At 37.7% G+C, this 21,043-nt stretch overlaps 1 pseudogene across 1 annotated transcript; it reads left to right on the top strand.

Moving 5' to 3' along the window:
* Positions 1–6,705: 6,705 nt before the first annotated feature.
* Positions 6,706–8,480, top strand: LOC311621013 (large ribosomal subunit protein uL22-like; annotated as a pseudogene). The gene is made up of 2 exons: positions 6,706–6,848; positions 7,918–8,480. The product of its transcript is annotated as a large ribosomal subunit protein uL22-like (transcript).
* The last annotated feature ends 12,563 nt before the right edge of the window (positions 8,481–21,043 follow it).

Below are 21,043 nucleotides of genomic sequence, written 5' to 3'. Positions count from 1 at the left end.
AGTGACAGAGCCGTGGCATAAAAGTACCCTGAATCCAGGCTGGGGGTTGCCTCCCAGGGACCGTGCTTCTGGAAATGAATACGAACAACTGGGACTCCTGTCAAACTAAGGATTCTGATGTGGCAGGGTGAAGCTAGGGCCTGAGATTCTACATTTCTAACAAGCTCCCAGATAACACCACTGGCATCAATGGCTCTTTTTTAAACATGGATTCAAGAGTCCTAATCCAGAGGCTTCAGTCAGTCTGGAATGGGGTCCTGAGAACTGCATGTTTTAAAGTCCCATGAGTGCCCTGACCAGTTTGGCTTAGTGGATAGAGTGCCGACATGCAGACTGAAGGGTCCAGGATTTGGTTCCAGTCAAGGGGATGAACCTTGGTTGTGGGCACATCCCCAGTAGGGGATGTGCAGGAGGTAGCTGATCCATGTTTCTCTCTCATCGATGTTTCTAACTCTCTATCCCTCTCCCTTTCTTTCTGTTAAAAAAAATCAACAAAATATATTTTTAAATAAATAAATCCTATCTAGTAAAGAGGTGATATGCAAATTGCTGTCACTCCAACACACAAGATGGCTGCCCTCATGTAGACACATGATAGCCACCACAAGACAGCCAGCAGGGGAGGGCAGTTGTAGGTGACCAGGCCAGCAGAAGAGGGCAGTTAGGGGTGACTGGGCCTGCAAGGGAGGACAATTGGGGGTAACCACACCTGCAGGGAAAGGCAATTAGGGGTGACTGGGCCAGCAGCGGGTGACTAAGCCAGCAGGGGAGGGAAAGTAGGGGTAATTGGTCCAGCAAGGGAGGGAAATTAGATGCCACCAGGTTTGGCAAGGGAAGGAAGTTAGGGGTGACCAGCCAACAGGGGAGGGCAGTTAGGGGCAATTAGGCTGGCAGGGGAGCAGTTAGGCATTGATCAGGCTGACAGAGGAGTAGTTAGGGGGTGATCAGGCTGGCAGGCAGAAGTGGTTAGAGGCAATCAGGTAGGCAGGCCACCGAGTGGTTGGGAGCCAGCAGTCCTGAATTGAAGAGTGTGCAGGCTGGGCTGAGGGACCACCCCCACCCTCTGTGCAGGAATTTCATGCACCGGTCCTTTAGTAAATAAATAAAGTTCCATGAGTGATTTGTATTCATTACCAGGGCTGGAAACTTTTATGCACTAAGAAATTATACCACCTGTGCCCTGACCGGGTGGCTCAGTTGGTTGGGTGTCATCTTCTGCACCAAAAGTTTGCTGATTTGATTCCCAGTCAGGGCACATGCCATGGTTGTGGGCTTGATCCCTGTTAGTTGGCATGCAGGAGGCAGCTGACAGATGTTCTGCTCTTACATTGATGCTTCTCACTGTCCTTCCTCTCTCTCTAAAAATCAATGAAAATATTTTTTAAAAAGAAGCACCTATAATGTACATGTTAAAATTTTAAAGTGAGAGTCTTTTCATTGCAATTATATTGACTCTGGTCCCATCCTAACTCACAATGAGAGAATTATTTCATACATTTATAGAATAGTAAACTTTATTTCTCTCAGATTTCTTTTTTTTTTTTTTAAATATATTGTATTGATTTTGTACAGAGAGGAAGGGAGAGAGATAGAAAGCTAGAAACATCGATGAGAGAGAGTCATCGATCAGCTGCCTCTTGCACACCCCCTACTGGGGATATGCCCGCAACCAAGGTACATGCCCTTGACCGGAATCGAACCCGAGTCACTTCAGTCCCCAAGCCAACGCTCTATCAGGGGTCCTCAAACTTTTTAAAGTGGGGGCCAGATCACGGTCCCTCAGAGAGCTGGAGGGCCGGACTATATGAACTACTAATTCCTACTGTAACACCTTGGCTGCGCTCACTGCCCAAAAAACCTGGCGGGCCGGATCAGACTCCTCTGCGGGCCGCATGTGGCCCGCGGGCCGTAGTTTGAAGACCTTGAGCCAAACCGGTCTCGGCTCTCTCAGATTTCTATCCCTCATCTTTTGATCTGAGGATCTTAATATTTCTCTAGTTCCTAAATTACAAGATATCATGGGCACTCAATAATGTCACAGGATGTCAGTTTCACTCATTTTTGTTTAAAATAACATCACTTACAAATTTCAATCCCTATTTTCTTTGATCTTTTAAGATATCTATTCTTGGAGAACTTATTGTCAGGTGTGATCTTCATTATACGGCAGGTTTTAGAAGTCTGTACAGAGATAAGAAGGAAGTGTTCAAGATGTAAAAACTATCTCAAGGACAGCGTTTTGAAAAGGGGGGAAATAGACATCAGAATGGCAGTTAAAGAGATGGCAACCTCGCTGCCACAGTTAAACTTTCCAAATGAGCATGTGGCAAAAGCAGGTTGAGATCTGCTGATTTAACGTCAGGCTGGCTTTTTTACAGCATCCCAGGACTTCGGGTATTTGGAGGAAGGGTCTACAATAAAAAACAAAGGTGTTGATTTTCCAAGAACCCCAAAATTTACCTCCTTTTTCTCCTATAACCTAGGCCTTGCTTTGAAGATAGGAAACTCTGAGCTGTTCTTTGAGACAGTTAGTAAAATTATATGAGAATTAATGGACTTCTATCAAATGTAGCAGAGTTTTAACAGACCTTGGTTACAACCACTGATTCATGTTTCTGTTCCAATCTCAGTATTTATGCCCAGCAACCCACACTGCTATTGTGCAGTTCCTACTCATGTTGTGGTTTCAGCACTTCCAGAGTGGGGTAGGGCACTCCTAACCCAAATGCTAGGTTCATGCACCCAGAGATAATTACTTTCGGTTGCAAGGAGGATGCATACATATGACAGCAGATGGAATTAGATAATTATGGTTTGAAATTGCTGCTCCAAAGAAAAAAGTTGAAATGTATATGTTTATAAATAATTGTGGCCTCGTCCGTAGTGTAGGGCTTTTTCCCAATAATTTTTTTTTAAGTTTCGCTTTCTGAGTTGCTGTGACATCAACTCTGTCTGGTGGAAAGAAGATATTTTCAGGCAGTGTCACTACCACACACAGTCTGATCCATGAGTGAGAGTACTGCCTAAATATACTATCGCGATATTTCACGCATTGTACTGTGATTGCCTCTCCACTTAGCAGCCTGGCCCAGGGGATATTATAAATGTGGAAGGGAACAGTATTGAATCTTTTTTTCCACGATGTATCTCATGTATCAGCATAGTTGCCTCTCACAAAAAAGATTTTCAGAACACACAAAATAAACGAATGAATGGGTGTAAGGCTGGGTTAGGACCCACGGATGCTCTCAGCACAGCCCAAAAATGGTGCCCCCTCAGCCCTTCAACTGCTCCAATGAGGAGCTTAGGGACATTTACACAAGCCAGCTGGTGAAGTAAATGCTATTCATACTCACAGTTACATTTTCTTTCTTTTGGAAATATCTACACTAATAAAAGAGAAAGATGTAAATTGACCGTACCTTCACGAAGCCCACCAGCCAATCAAGAGTGAGTATGCAAATTAACCGAACAAAGATGACAGGTTAATTTGCATATGCAGGTGCTGAGTGGGGAGACAACCCAGGCATTCCCCACTGCCCCAGCAGCTCCAGGCCTCTGGGCAGCATGGGAAAGCAGAAAGGCGGCTCTGGCTGGAGCAAAGGCAGTGCCAGCAGCCAGGGGAAGGAAGGCCCATTCTTGCACAAATCTTCGTGCATTGGGCCTCTAGTATATATATTTAATTTAATTTTATTGTTTAAAGTATTACCAATAGTAGTACATATGTCTTCTTTTTCCCCCCATTGACTTCTCCCTAACCTCCTCTACCCCCCGCTACATGCCCTAACCCCACCTCACACACACACACACACACACACACACACACACACACACACATAGTGCCTTGTATCTTTTGGTTATGTTTATATGCATGTATATAAATAATCCGTTGGTTGATTTCTTACCTTCTGCCCCAACCCTCCCCTGATTTCCCCCTGTGGTTTGACAGTCTGTCTGATGCTTCTTTGCCCTGTATCTATTTTTGTTCATCACTTTATAATGTTCTTTATATTCCACAAATTGAGTGAGATCATGTAGTATTTATCTTTCACTAACTGACTTATTTCAAGGAATTTTTACTATTTTTTTAATATATTTTTATTTATTTCAGAGAGGAAGAGAAAAGGAGAAAGAAAGAAACATCAGTGATGAGAGAGAATCATTGATCGGCTTCCTCCTGTATGCTTCACACTGAGGATTGTGCCCACAACCCAGGCATGTGCCCTTCACCAGAGTGATACCTAGGAACCTTCAGTCCATAGGCCAATGCTCTACCCACTGAGCCAACCTGGTTATGGCTTACCAGCTACATTTTCATTGGATATAAGGGAAACTCTCAAACTATGAGATAAAATAAATGAGCTATCTGACAAAAGCTTCAATTAACTTTTAAACCTTGGTTCCCATTACAAAAAAAAAAAAATCTTTCATAATGCAGATAAAAGTAAAACATGGCAGATCAGATAGCACAAGGGGAAGACTTAGGGCATGATCGCTGGGGCAAGGGGAAAATGTTGTCCTCCCTTCCCTTGGTGCACCTGCATTGTAAAGGTTAATTCAGAGCTGAATGGACGGCAGAAAATGAGGTATTGACTCATACTAGAGAAAACTGCCCTTATATGTTCCGGTCTGGATTTCTTAAAATGCTTTCGGCCTCAGTCTGCAGTTCCATTCCATGACTCTTCTTTCTTCATATATCCGTCCCCCTTTCCCAGTCCTATGACATCATGCTTTTCCTATTCTAACTCTCTTTGCACTCCCACTGCCCAAGGCTGTGCCTCAAAAATTGATCCTCCCTAGTTGTCAAGTCAACCATTTCTGTTGCCTAACTGGATTCTCATCTCCAGTCTGAACTTATCTTTGGCCCACAGCCCAAGAGTCCATGACAGAAAGGTAGGAAGGAACATGTTATGGTTGTTTCCAGCACAACCACCGCCTTCAAGGTTACATGGTCCACCATCAAACCATTGCCATGAAATGCTTCTAATAGACTTAGAAGGTCCCGAATCAACAAGTCCAAATTGATATAGTATTTTCAAATTGATGTAATACAAATGGAGAGTTACAAAAAGATACAAAGTTGAGCAAGAATCATAGTTATGTGGGTTAGAAGGACTTCTGAGAAGAGGATGCATTTGAATGATGTTGGACAACTGAAACTCTCAGGAGTGAGAAGCTCTCAGGATGTCTCACCTCCCACACCTCCATTTGCCAGCTTTATCCAATTTTAAAATTATTCCATATTTTTCACAAATCTTTTATTTTAAGAAATTATGATGAAACAGTTGTGGCTCCTGTGATCTTGATCCTAGTCTCCTTCCTCCTTTCCCACTGAACCTTGGTTCCCATAAAAAAAAAAAATGTTAATTGACAGAAGAATGGGTAAATTAATTGAGGGATAGTCATACTCTAGACTATTATACAATAGTTACAAGAAATTAAATAAATATCTATCAGCATGGATGAATTTTAAAAAGATAATAAATGAACAGTTAGGTTGATCTCAGTTGTTCTTCAAAACAGGCATTGCTGCAATAAACATTCATGTATTTATGTCCTTAAAGGCAGGTGTGAGAGTTCTTCAAGAACATATACTCAGAAGTGGAATTTGTGGGTCTTGAAGAATATGCACATTTTCAATAATTAAATATTGTCAAAATCTCTATATTTTTTTCATTTTTTATAGTTGTGGGATAGTCTATTTCCTTTCAGATATTTATACTCTTATTACTTGTAAAGTAGCATATCAATTCTTTAGTTTATTGGTTGTTCCTCTCCTCTGAATTGCTTGACATATCTTTTGCATATTTCAATTCTTTTATTATTTTTATGTTGACCTATGAGTAATAAATATTCTAGGTAATATCTTGCCGGTATATGCATTTTAAAGAATAATGTTGCTTATGAGATCAATGTTGCTTAGAATTTTTTCATTTTGATGTAGTCATATTTGACAATGGTTTATATTCTTGTTTGGGAGTCTTGTGTCTTCTCTAAGAAATCCTCCCATATATTTGCTTCTAACTTTTTTAATTTGACAAAATTTATATCTTTAATTTACTGATCTCTTCCTTTGTATGGTATGACATAGGAATACAACTTACTATGTTTTCATATACTACAAACATCCAATTTTCAAAATGCTACTTATTGTCACTGCTTTATAATTCTGCCTCTAATTTATTCCTATAGCAATCATTTCAGATAATGACAGAATACTCTCCAGAGGAAATTTAATGCATTACTGTGTGTGTGTGTGTGTGTGTGTGTGTGTGTGTGTGTGTCCCAGAAGCATTGAACCCCTGGAAATCTTGTTTCTAAAATTTAAAATATTCCTTATGAGATAATCCTGGACTTAAAAGCAAAAGGAGAATCAAAATATTGAAGATGGCAGAATCCCTTCCCTTAGGGGTTAATCAGCTATTAAGGTCATCCTAGCCACAACTGAATTCTAAAACCATTGTGGCTGGGATGTACCAGAGTCTCCAACTCATGCCATGGTGTACCTCAGGCTTCCAGGGAGTCTCATCTCCAGTCTGAACTTATTTTTGGCCCACAACCCAAGAGTCCATGACAGAAAGGTAGGAAGGAACATGTTATGGTTGTTTCCAGCACACCACCACCTTCAAGGTGATACGGTCTACCATCAACCCACTGCCCATGGGATGGCAGCTCACTGTGGTGTTTCACTGAGGGAAGCTGACCATGAAATGCTTTGTGTTGGGAGAAACTCTCCAGGAGATAGAAATGACCCCGTCCACACCACTCCCCAAACCACCTCTAGCAAGTTTCTCTGAAGAAGGACAACGGACCCGGCACAGATGGACATTACTGAGTTATCTCAGGTGGTAAAAGGGAGGCTGTTCATCAGAGGGAACCTGCAAAATCACTGTTTAAAAACAAAACCAGCAAAAACTCTGAGCACAAACAGTAAGAGACATATATGAAAGCAGGCTTTTTTTTTTCCACTTTAACACTCCTATAATTTAAAAAGAATTTAATAGATTTTCATTTTCAAACCTGGAAAAACAAAAGTCCTCCTAAGCTGAGAGCAAGTGTTTGCCTGAAGCCATTTTTTTTTTATTGGGGGAGTTACAGCCCCTTCAGAAGAAGGGGTTTATAATGGAAAAAATAAGACAGCACCAACCATAACGAAGCTCAAAAAGCAAACATAAAGACCATGTTAATATCAGACATTTTATGTCTCTACCCAAAACTCCTGCCTTTTCTCTAGAATAAGACAGTTGTTGGGGACGTGGATAAAGACCAGGCCCACCTGCCTGCAGTGGCTCATTCGCTCTCTAGAATATCCCTCAGACAAAATACCAAGCATTTTATGAGAAAGACAAGCATATGTTTAACATGGTTCTTTGACTTTACCTTTATTACCCTTCAGGGGAAACAGTCCCTTGATGTATGTTACGTTTCCTTTCATTTCAATCTCCCTTGTATGTGCAGCAAAAATCCTTTCAACAGTCTCCAGAAGGAGACAACCATGCTTTTTCAGCTGAATTCTATAGCATCTTTTTTTTTATTGTTTAAAGTATTACAAATAGTAGTATATATGTCTCCTTTTTCCCCCATTGACCTCCCCCGCCCCACATGCCCTCACCACCACATCAGTGTCTGCGTCCATTAGTTATCCTTATATGCATACATACAAGTTCTTTGATTGATCTCTTAGCCCCCCCACCCAACCCTCCCCTGCCTTCCCACTGTAGTTTGACAGTTTGTTCAATGCTTCTTTGTCTCTGCATCTTAATGTGTAAGAAATAAAGAGCCAAATTCCCAGGATCCAATAGATCTTGTTTCTTCAGTCAATAGATCTTGTGTGAAGAATTCCCCCATGAAAGGGTGTGTGATTTTTGGCATCAACAGTACTTTTTAAAACAGTATATGAGCACTTCCCATAAGCAGCCTGAGGTGCCCTCTGAAAGTGGTTCGCTATCCATGTGAACCAGAAAACCCCACAAAATCACGCAAATCAAGAGGCTCAAATCTTGGTGTTCACTTTAAGAACACTCGAGAAACTGCCCAGGCCATAAAGGGTATGCAAATTCGAAAAGCTGCCAAAGTATCTGAAGGATGTCATATTACAGAAGCAATGGGTGCCATTCTGCCATTACCAGGGTGAGCTGGTAGGCATGCCCAGGCCATAGAGCGGGGGTGGACAGCAGGTCAGTGGCCCAAAAAGAATGCTGATTATTTGCTACACATGCTTAAAGACACAGAGAGTGATGCTGACCTTAAGGGTTTAGATGTCATTGAGCACATTCAGATGAACAAAGCTCTGGGTGCAGAGCTTACAGAGCTCATGGGCAGGTTAGCTCATACATGAGCTCTCCCTCCCACGTGGAGAGGACCCTACTGAAAAACATCAGATGGTTCCTAAACCAGAAGAGTAGGTTGCACAGAAGAAAAAGATGTCCCAAACAAAACTTATATACCATTATGCCGGAAACCAATCACTGTTTCACTAATAGAGAGATGTGGACAGGAAGCCAGGAAGGCTGGTCAACAATCTTAATTGCTCTAACAACTCACTGTTTAGTTGAGACATAGCTGAAGCAGCCTCCACCTCTGTTTGTCTTATGTAAATTTCTGTTATTTCCTGCCTAAGGGCTATGGGTGTTTCCCCAGAGCCTCAATAAAAGGGATAGCAAGGCTGGAGCCCTGTGTAGTCCTCCCACTAGAGGTGAGCTCCCGCCTGACCGCCAATTACTGAATGTGGCTTGCTTTCCAGTAGGCTTAACTCTTCACACCAATTCTACACTGTCATCCACTCAATTTCATAGGAACTAGAATTATCACCACTTTTTTGACAATGTATTTTTTCAATTATAGTTTATATTCAATATTATTCGGTACTGATTTCAGGTGTATAGCATAGCAAATAGATAATTGCATACTTTATAAACTGTCACCAGCATCCACACATTACAGACTGCATAAAGTTTTTCACTAGTTCACAAATAAGCATGATGGGTATGATATTGGTATATTATTTATATGATACTACACACTAGTGCTTTTTGAATACAACGCAGAAAAGAATTATTTCTGTCTTAATGACAGAAACTCAATTCAAACTAAATTAAGATAGAGAGATAGATAGATAGGTAGATAGATAAATAAATAAATAAATAAATATTTGTAACTAAACAGCACAGGATAGTTATCTTCAGGCCTAGGTGGATGCCAGTACTCACGCACTATCATCACCAAGTGTCCTTCTACATAGAACTCTACTTTCCTCTGAATAGTATTACCCTTACTGTCAGGTAGTTTTCTCCTTGCAAGAACACCTTCCTACACTTTAGCAACACCAGTAAAAGAAAGAATCAATGCTTCCAACAGAAGTCCCAGAATTGATTACCATTAACCTGTTTTGGTAATCAATTTTGTGGTCAGAGGAATAGCATGTTTTAATGGGCAAATCTGGATAATATAGCCACCCAGGGCTCCAAGTGGAGAAAGTAATTCCACCTACACTCATGGCATGAGGCTGAGAGAAAGATGAAAATGAAAATGTAAATCAGAGAGTAGTCACCAAAAGAAAAGTGGCTAAATGTTGTAAAAGCAAGTACAACTACTGTCCTTCCAAAAGAAAAAAAGGAAGACAAAAGCTGGATGTTCTTAGTATTGGTTCAGAGCTACAGGATTATAAGACAATCTAAATCCTCTAGTCCATAATTATTTGAGATTCCTGAAATAAGTTAGGTAGAACAAGGAGAAGGGAAACAGACGGTAACATGAAACTATCCATACTAGCTAAACCTCATGCTCCTAGTTCCCCTCAAAGGAACAGGAAGCACTCTGACCACTGAATGGAAATAAAAGAATCCATCTTGCTCAGCAAGCATGGCTCATTGATAGAATGATGACCTATGAACTTGGAAATCATAGTTCGATTCTTAGTCAGGGCACATGCATGGGTTGTGGGCTTAGATCCCTAATGTGGGGCATGCAGGAGGCAGCCAATCAATGATTATCTCTCATTGTTAATGTTTCTATCTCTCCCTCTCCCTTCTTCTCTGAAATCAATAAAAATATATTTTTTAAAAAAATTAAGAGCCTTTTTTAAAAAAAGAAACTATCTTAATTTAGTGCAGAGATGGACATTATTCAATATTGAAACACTTTTCTACTCTTTCTTAATTCCAAAAAGCATAGAAGTGATCACTATTAATATTGAGGAAGAAGAAAACAGAGAGTAAGGTGTTGATTTTAAAAGGTTCCATTTTTCTTAAAGGAGAAATCTATTTGCTTATCCATTCATATGTTTCTCTTGAAGTTCCCTGTCTTCTAAATTGATGGATAAATGCTAATCAAAGAGCTTTGAGTTCTTAAAAGTCTCTCTCTATAAAAAAAATCAATATTAAAACTTGGAAATGCAAAGCTATTTGGGTACTGTAGACCACAACAAAAAGAAAAAGAATTTTTCAGTCACATTTAACAGATTAAACTCATTGATTTCTTTAAAATCAACAACCCCTTTGTGATTGGCATTTTATCAAATTAAAATGTATTCCAGTTTACACACTCAGTTTTGTATACACTCTGAACATCAGAACATAAATAATATACATACCAAATGTTGACTTCAGAGCCATGTGTAGGCAGAAAATTTTTCTCCAAAAGAGATATATAAATAAGGAGACATGTTTCAAACTCTCATATGAAACCAACTTAGGTTTCTGCTAAGGATTCCAGTAGAAAATTAGGCTTTTTTTTCTATTTTTGTTGTTGCAGTCTATCTTCAATAAGAAGACAACTGAATAGATGTTTTCTAAAAATTTACTTTCTGTAAAACTTTATGTACAACATTTGTGAATCATAGTATAAAAACCAGTGATCAAGTATAAAAACCAATCCTACTAAAGGTGTCTTCAGAAGCACACTTTTATTCACTGAAGTTGAATAATGAACATTTGATACCATTTATTCACCTCTTATAACCTTTCATGGCCAAGGTTAGCACTTCAAGTCATTCTTTCTAACTTTTCTTACTATTGTAACTAATATGCTCACAACACAAAATAATGGTACTATCTGCATTCTATGCCAGATAAAAAGAGAACTAATTATTCCCACATAGCTCCAATTCATAAGAGCTCTGATACATGTGTCCTACCTTATGTTCATCAATATCTCCTCCAGCTCCAGGATGCAAGGAGGTCAGATTTCCAATTCCTAAAAGAGAAATTAGTTTTTATGAAACAAAAGCTACTTCTCTTTTGTACTTATCAACATAATATTCTTTGGCAAAAGCCTGGAAAAATATTTCACATATGCATTTGAGGATATTATACACACATGTAAATATATATATATATATATATATATATATATATATATATATATATATATTAAGATTTTATATGAATAATTTTATAGATAGAGTTTTTTGTATCTGTATCTCATATTACTTGCATAAAAAGTTAGAGTAGGAAATATTTGTAATTCAACTTCTCCAAAGAAGACTGGGATAATATTATTCATGATGAGAACTCATTCAAAATAGTTTAAAATAATGGATATTTTACCACTTTTAGTTAGCATGCTTCTCAAGATATTTAATGAATTGAAAATTTCCAGTAGATATTTTCTCTAGACATTAAATTTGAATTTTCCCTCAAAAGTTTGTCAATTTATGCCCACTATTTTCTTGGGCTTCCATGGGTGACCATGCTCTAGCCAACAGTTGTTTTGCATCTCACTCAACTAAGCATAGTCACTACAGAAACTCAGGCCCAAATTCTACCCCAGACACAGGTATGTTCTCACACCAAAGTCAAGAGTTCTATGCAGGCAACCGAGAAAAGCACAGGGACAGAGTGCCTTTCATCTCTCTTCAGAAGACAATAGCTTCAGGCTTCTTGTTGCTTAGTTCCTCTCCTCTGAAATTCCTGGATTGTGTTCCTCTTAAAGGCCAAACTACTGCTCCCTAAATTAATGTCAAAGGCAAGAACACCATAGCTGCCAAAAACCAAACCAGAGAATCATAAACTAGCCGACACAAAATTCTCAACAGTGTCCATCGGCTTGCTAATTCATGTGTTACTTATTTTCACTTTAAAATACAAAAATTATGCAATGGGAAACCAGTGCTCGTTTAACCTGAAGCTTTGAAGTGTGCACCGATGATAACGACACATGGAGTGAACACAGGAAATATAAGTTTAGAACCATGGCAAGCTGGGAGAGTCTCTGGAACCACAGATCTTACTTTGATGTTCATGGCTATTTCAGTCAGCACAAGTAGCAGTTGTAGAGGAGAGAAAACAGTCAGACGACTTAGACTAGCATTTCTCAAGAAGGTTTTTCTTTCCTTTGAGAAATTATTTTCAGTTTATTAAATTATCTATCTCTTTTTTCCACAAAGTGTTTTATAATGTAAGAATTTACCAAAGTGATAAGTAATCTACTGGGAATTAAACCAAAATGCAAACTTAGCTGTTGTCTTTAAAACCACATGTCTTTAAATCCCTTGATTGTTAACTTTTACCCCAAAAAGAAGAGGTCTTAACTTTCATTGACTTCCACTAGGTAATCACTGGACTATTTTGAGTTGTATTTCCCTCTACCTTGACAACTTAATTGACCTGTTAGAAGTATAATTTACTAAATAAAAATGCTTTAGAAGCATTACATAATTTTATATAAAAGTCACACCATATATTTAAGAGTAAAAGGGAATAAAAAATGAGACAAAAACTATTTTTAAGAAACCAAAAGTAACATTACGATGCTATAATTTCCATTCAGAAACATTTATTCCAAAGCCTTAACTGAACTATCTACTTCAGTTGTATCATGGCCATCCATCCACACAGCGACTTTCTTTGGAATTAAACTTTGGAATTACTTGTTTATACAAGAAAACTCATCTCAGATGTAGCATCTGTTTCTCACTAAGGCTTAGCTTTCACCTAATTCTCCAAATGGGTTGACTGAGGTTCAAGAATGTGAGGTGACTCGCTCAAGATCATACAGTGAATCCAGGGCAAGCAACACTCTCCCTGTTATAGACGAGTATCTTGGTACAAAACTCCACGGATGTGACGCATACTTTTGTCTACTTGTAAACCTCAGTTCGCTGAGTGAATCAATTGATGTCTTTATATTTTTAACTGTATCAGGAGAAAGGGAATTTAAATTGTTCACCAGGTCTTCTTTATTAAATTACATGTCTTGACTCCAGAACCAGCCTACTAACCTAAAATATTTTATTATTAGATCCACAGGTAATATTATATTCCTTGTATAATGTAGCAAGAATGTAGTAAAGAAAAAAAGAATAAATGTGAAGTATATTAAAGGTTAAAAAAAATCTGAAAAAAACCTGTTTACACAGCCCTATGCATTTCATATGAAACACATTTTACTATCTTTCTATACTATGAAAGACTATAAGTACAAGTTCTTTCTTGCATAATTTATTACTTTTACATTACTCATTGCAAAGAACCTTAAAATAGTACTTAAGTTTACAATAAATTTAAACAATTATAGTAAAGGAAATTAGCTGTGCCATAATTCAAGTATAACTCTACATATACTCAGCTGAAATAAAATGAATAATCATAATTCACCATTATGTGAATTTAATAGTTCCATACCTATGAGCTTGTATATTTCAACATTTTTCATTTTAATCATGATTTGTCTTGAGTAAATTGTATGAATATAGAATTTGGTTCATTGTTTTTCTAGTGTTTAGTGAATAGAATTATTCAGATTCTGGTTTTTGTTAGTCTTCTCCAGAGAATAATACCATTTGTGTCCATTACTATAAGGATAGTTTCCAATCACACAACATATCCACAGAGGTTACTTCCAGACTCCCTTTTCTGCAGAGCCCAAGTTTTGAGTTCAGATGTTTCTGCATAATTGTAATTATCTATGATAGACTCAGTGATGTCTAACGCTGGCACTGCCACTAAAATGTTTTCTTTTATGACCTCCAATGAGTATCACATAATTCTTCAGACACTCCTCCAGTTGTTCACAATTACCATCTTCATTTCAAATAAAAATAAATAAGTTATGTAAGATGCAAACCTTAGGAAAGCAAAATCTAGGTTGAAGGCTGTATGAAAAACCTCTGACTATATTTGTAACTTTTCTGTCAATATAAACATCCCTTGAATAAAAAGCTTATAGTTTAAAAAGTATATTCTGGCCCAGCTGGAGTGGTTCATTGGTTGAGCATTGACCTATGAACCAGGAGGTCACAGTTAGATTGCCGGTCTGGGCATATGCGTGGGTTATGGGCTCGATCCCAGTGCCTCATCATTGATGTTTCTCTCTCTCAAATCAATAAAATATATTTTTTAAAAAGAAGAGAAGTATGCTCTGTGTCATTTTTAGGAGGAATGAAGTGCTGGTCAAAGTTAAAATAAATAATCAGGTTCTGAAGGTTTGAGAACCACTGCAGTAGAGCCTAAGACCATAAGAAAACACAGATATTTACACTACGATTCTTAACAGTAGCAAAATCACAGTTATGAAATAGAAACAAAAATAATTTTATGTTGGGGGTCACCACAACATGAGAACTGTATTAAAGGGATCGCAGCATTAGAAAGGCTGAGAACCACCGGCCCTAGACCTTAAGAGAAAACTTACAAAGGTTTCCCAAAGTAAAAGCTTGGAGGGGAGCATGTTAGGCTGAGTTAGAAGCAGATGGAAAGCTTTGGAGCTGAGGGTGTGGATGCTCCAGAAAATTGGCAGTCATTTACAAATGCTACACAGGGGAGGCGTGGAAGGACTGGAGAGATGAGCTTACACGAGTGGCTTTGCCTGTCAGACTAAGGATCATGGCCTTTTCTGAAACAAGGTGCCATAGGATATGAAGCATAAAAGATGTGATCAGAGCTATGGTCTGAAGGACATGAAGATCACGCTAGCTGCCGTGCAGAGAATAGACAGAAGAGAAAGAAAAACTGGGATTAGAAGTAAGTGAGGGGAACGTGACAATAGCCAGGAACACACTTGTGAAGAGAATGAGCTTGTTCGAGCAGCTGATGACAGCTAGTCTTGAGACAAGCGGAAGGATTCAAGAATCATCAAGGAGGCACGATGAGTCAGTGGACAATCGGGTGTGAGTGGAGTGAAAATGTGATGGAGGAAGCGTGTGGCAGCTTCTGGAACTGAGGGAGGCTGTTTGTTACAAAGAGGAAGAGGGAGACTGCAAAGAGGTCAGGCTGGGTGGGGCTTTGGGAAAGGTGGACACACACTGAGTGAGAGGTGCCTGTGCATCTCCTGTGCGTCTACAACTCAGACAAAAGGTCTGTGATAATACTATTTGGGAGGGTTTTTAAAAATATATATTTTATTTTTATTAATTTGAGATGGTGGGGGGGGGGGTAGAGAAACATCAATGATGAGAGAGAACCATTGATCAGCTGCCTCTTGCACTTCCCACATTGAGAATCAAGCCTATAACACAGCATGCATTCCTACCAGGAGTCCAGCCGTGGTCTCCCAGCTCATAGGTCTGTGGTTACTTAACCATTGGCGGGGAGGGAGTTATTTACCATTCTAAGACTTGGGTTTCTACAAACTGCATGTACTGTGAATTTAAGGGCTCAGGTTTTGGGGACAGGCAGACCAAGCTTACATTGTGAATTTACCTCTAACTACCTAACTGTCAAAGCCTCAACCTCCCCATCTGTTACTGTCTATCACACATGACTGTTGCAAGGATAGAAGAGATGTGGAAAGTAATAAGCATGGTGCTAGCACAGAAAAGGAACATAATAATTGTACATCATCATTACTTTCAAAAATGCTGAAAGCAAATTTTCTCTTTAATACATTTTATAAAAGTTTTTTTTAATAAGGGAAGAGAGTAAAGTACCTCTCCATTCAATTATTTGATAATTTTGTATATTTACACCATGTATATTTATACACCAAGGTTTTTAAAAAGCAGATGACACTGCTTTCTGTCACTATCTATTAAAATTACTTTTGAGGTTTAATATACAAATGAAAAGCACTTAAATATTGTGAAGCAAGTGAAATCCTCTCAAAAGGGTTTTAAAAGATAATATCTTGTGGTGTTATGAATATCATAATTTTCATTACTTGTATTTATTAAAGGTTAAGGAAACTATGGGGGGGTGTGAAGGTATCCCAGCTTTTAATAGCACATATTAATTTTTGGTTGGAAATTTCCCTTTTTTAAAAAGACAGAGATTATAGCCCAAGATTTTCAGCTGGATTTCATAAGCTCACACACTAAAATATAACAAGGTAAAAGAGCCTTCTTTAGTCTTACTTGTGAGCTCATCTCTAAGAATTCCCTTCAGTCATTCTTTCTATTCAAGGTCATTGGAAGAAAACTGGAAAGTCTGATGTTTTATGGATTTTTTTACCCACATTTGTGCTACAATTTAAGAAGTCTGGATGCAGCATAATCAGAACTCCTCAACTGCAGAACATAAATTTTTAGTACAACTTTGTCTGGAATTCAACAGAAGAAATGTTGACTTTTGCTTGGCCCCATCCCATTAGCACTAATAGGTTGTTTTCATTGCAGTTGTCTTCAAAAAAATATGAGTATGAGATGCAATACATTTAAACACTGGTTTTCAAACGAAGGTTGTGAAATAAATGTAGCTTTTAAAAATAAAACAGAATTAAAAGTAATATAGCAGAGTAAGAAAGAAAATATCAGACTATACCTTTAGTAGAAAAGATAAATACTGTTTTGTAAGGCCTTTTATGTTTATATCATAGATATATGTATATACACATCATATGATATATATTGTGATGTACACATATTCATGTGTCTGTGCATGTGTGTTTACTGGGTCATACCAGTATATGTTAACTGAAGTTAAATGTCCAAAGACCATAGCATTGAAAATTATATACTAAGAAATAAACAACCTGGAAAAGATATACTTCCTTGAAAAATCCTTGCAAAAAGTTATGTCCATCTTGCTTTCAAAATCTGTCTCAGATTTTTAAAACAGAAATTTCCAGTGCTCAAATACAGTGTTATACACTACACATTAATGATGAAGGGCATGAAGATGTAATAATCATCTATCATTTACAGCAGGGGTCTTCAAACTACGGCCCGCGGGCCACATGCGGCCCGCAGAGGAGTCTGATCCGGCCCGCCAGGTTTTTTGGGCAGTGAGCGCAGCCGAGGTGTTACAGTAGGAATTAGTAGTTCATATAGTCCGGCCCTCCAGCTCTCTGAGGGACCGTGATCTGGCCCCCACTTTAAAAAGTTATACTCTTCAAGAGGATATCAAATCAATTATTTCATTTGATTTCATTTACTTCTCAGCAATATTGTAAAACCAACATGCCAAGTAGTAGCTGCTCAGTTCACATGAGAGCACAGAGAGGCCCTGTGATCTGCCTCAGGGAACTCAGCAGCAAAGCCACTTGCATAAACCTGGTTCTTTCCATTTAAATCTCAACGATGCTTTTCCTCTGGGTTGTGCGGCCTACCACTACACAGCTGCGATTAGTTTGCCACTGTTTACCTCATGAGTCTTTGTCATTTGTTTTGTGTTTAAAGCTATGTCTACAAAAGAGTGCAAAATATTTGAGGAAAGGCAAGAAGGAGGAACATACAGATGAGTTGGTGATGTAGAGGGGATGGTAAATGGCCAACTGTATTTTCACCCAAAACTGAGGCTTCGCTGCAGCCAGCTAGAGGCCAATCTGCTTTGTGGAGGTGACTGTTATTCCAGAACTGCCACAGGGCCTGGGGTGTCGTAAACTACTCAACAAATACTGTTTACTTGAAAGGTAAATTGCCAGGAATATTTAATATCAGAATTCATGGTCATATGAGATGGATTGGAAATTAACACAGAGAGTGAGGGAGGAAAGGAGTAAAGAAGGAAGGGAAGGTGAAGGAGGAGGAGCTAGAGGGAAGGCAGGGGAGGAAAGAGATGCAGGGAGGGGTCTTTTGAACAAGCTCCTAGTACAGCCACCTAAAACTAACTAGGGAGAGTCCTGGGTTTTCCACTGTCTGGAACAGTCTTGGAACTATTTGACCAATATATGTCTAAAACGTCCTGAGTATGATACTTTTTTTCACCCCAGTATATTTTGAGAGAGAAGCATCCATATGAGAGAGAAACATCAATGGGCTTCCTACCTTACCTGGGATTGAACCCACAACCTAAGTATGAGCCCCGACTGGAAAACAGAACCTGCAATGCTTTGATGTGTGGGACACCACTCTGACCAACTGAGTCACCCAACCAGGGCCTGGGTATGATTCTTTTTTATGACAATTTTAAAACTACTGATTTGATTAATGGGTTTATAGGAAAATTGCTAACTTATGTTTGTCTAGCAAACTGTCCATTTTAGTAAAATTTCCAATAAGGCTTTCCACAAAATTTATCATTTAGTCACCCTGTGTCTGTGGAATTTTCCCTTTTTCATTCCTAACAATGCTTGCTTATTTATTTATTTACTTATTTATTTATTTAGCAAATATAAGTACTTTATCAACATACTTAAAGCACTACCTCTTAATTATCTTTATTATTTTCATGCTTTTTATATTTTACTAAAATATGTCTATCATTTTCATTATTTTGATATATTTGGGTTTATGCTATTAGATTTTTTCTTATTTCTTAAATTCTAGAACAGTACTTAAATTTTAAAATACTCTTTCTGAGGCTATAATTTACTTTGCAAGCACTCTTATTACATTCTATAAGTTTTTATGTTGTTCACTTTTAAATATTCATTGAAAGATAAATTATTTACAGCTAGGTTTATTGGAAACATATAGATTATTGGTTTGGTTATTGGTGCCATTTTATATAGCACTAATAGGAAGCATGGTTTATTTTATATTTGTTTATTGAGCCCATTTTGTAGTTTACAAAGAGTCAACTTTTGCAAAGTTTCCAGAGGTGTTTAAAAACAGGAAGATAGCCGGGACCGGTTTGGCTCAATGGATAGAGCGTCGGCTTGGGGACTGAAGGGTCCCGGGTTCGATTCCGGTCAAGGGCATGTACCTTGGTTGCGGGCACATCCCCAGTAGGGGATGTGCAAGAGGCAGCTGATCGATGACTCTCTCTCATCGATGTTTCTAACTCTCTATTTCTCTCCCTTCCTCTCTGTACAAAATCAATAAAATATATTTAAAAGTAAATAAATAAAAAATAAAAAATAAATAAAAACAGGAAGATATTAGCTATGATGGTGTAGACAAATGGAGGTGCTGAAAAAATAATAAAATAATGTAAATTCTCCAGCTTGCAAATTCAACTTCTATAATTATCCATGATTTAGAATTAGTTAATTGTGTATTTCAGTAATATATATATTTCCTAACTTTTTATGTGTCAAACATTGAGAAGTGTTTATTTAAAATTCCACTATAGCTGGAGAACTATAAATTCCTCACTGTATACATTGTTTAACTTGTACTTGATGTTATGTTATTAAGCACATATACCTTTAGAATTACATATATTCCTTATGAATGCTGCCTTTTATCATTATATTATGGTCTGCAATGTTCCTAGTAAGGTTTTTCCCCATAAAATCGATTTTATGTAACAGAAATGTTGCTACAGTGGATTTATTTTGGTTATTATTGTCCCAATAAATTTTTTCTATTTTATTATAGATGTATTTTTAAAGCATATCTCTTATAAACAGTATATGACTGAGTGTTTTCCCTGTTTTTAAAAAATATTTAAAATTTTTAACAGAAAATTTGGAACTACAATCCAAGATTTTTTTTTTCTTAATAATTTGATAGGTGGAGACATCAGGCCCTATAACCCCAGAATACTTCAGTGTACAACTCATACAGAGCATTTGCCTACATGAAGACAATAAAACCATTCAAATCAGGAAGTCAGCATAGATCCAATGCTATGATTTAATCCATAGACCCTATTAAGATTTCAGTGGTTGCTCAATAATGTTCTTTATAACAAAATTATCCAATCCAGCCTGGTCGGGATGGCTCAGTGGTGGAGCATTGCAGGAGGAGGTCACGGATCAATTTCTGGTCAGGACATATGCCTGGACTGCAGGCTCCATCCCCAGTAGAGGAAATGCAGGAGGTAGCCAATAAATGATTCTCATCATTGATATTTCTATCTCTCTCTCCTTCTCTCTTCTTCTCTGAGTTTAATAAAAATATATTTTTAATTACCCAATCCAAGGCTACATATATGATTTAGCAGTGTATTTTTTTCTTGTTTAATTTGAAATAGTTCCTCAGACTCTCCTTGATATTCATGATCTTGATGCTTTCAAAATTAAAACCAATTATTTTGTAGAATGTCCCTATATTTAAATTTGTCTGATTTGCCAATTAATTATATTAGGTTATACATATCGGGAAGAAATATCACAGAAGTGATACTGTATTCTTTTTTTTTTCAATTTACAATTTACATTCAGTATGATTTTATACCAGTTTCAGGTGTACAGCTTAATGATCAGAAAATCAAATGCTCTACAAAGTACTCTCTTGGCACCATACAAAGTCACCCCAATATCATTGACTATATCCTCTGTGCTGTACTGTACATCCTGTGTCTATTTCATAACTACCCACTTGTACTTCTTAATCACTTCATCTTTTTCACCCTATTATATTCTTCCAGGTGGTACACAATTTCCATTTGTCCTGTTACTGGTAGTGTTGACCTTGATAAAGATGGTTTCTTCAAGTTCTCCATTCTAAAATTACATTTTCCTTTGTAATGAACAAATCTTTGTTACTAAGATAATATTACCTTCCTCATCAACTTTTCACCCACTCATTTGAGCATCCATTGATGTTTTGTGACTGAATTGTGGGTATAATGATTGCCAAATCATGATTCTTAATTCTATCACTCATCTGCATTTTTTAATTGACATTTTATTGGAACAAAGAGCTTTTTCTTCTCCCTTTTATTTATGAATGTATTTAATTATATCTACATGGACAAATGGCTTCCTATTTTATTCAATGGATTATAGTCCATTAGTCTCATTATTTTGATGTTCAAAGCATGTCAATATTTGCCTAAAG

Source organism: Pipistrellus hanaki (genome assembly GCF_964339955.1).
Source record: "Pipistrellus hanaki genome assembly, chromosome: 4".
Classification (NCBI taxonomy): domain Eukaryota; kingdom Metazoa; phylum Chordata; class Mammalia; order Chiroptera; family Vespertilionidae; genus Pipistrellus; species Pipistrellus hanaki.
The sequence above is the reverse complement of the archived record's forward strand: the minus strand, read 5'-3'. Positions and strand labels throughout refer to the sequence as shown.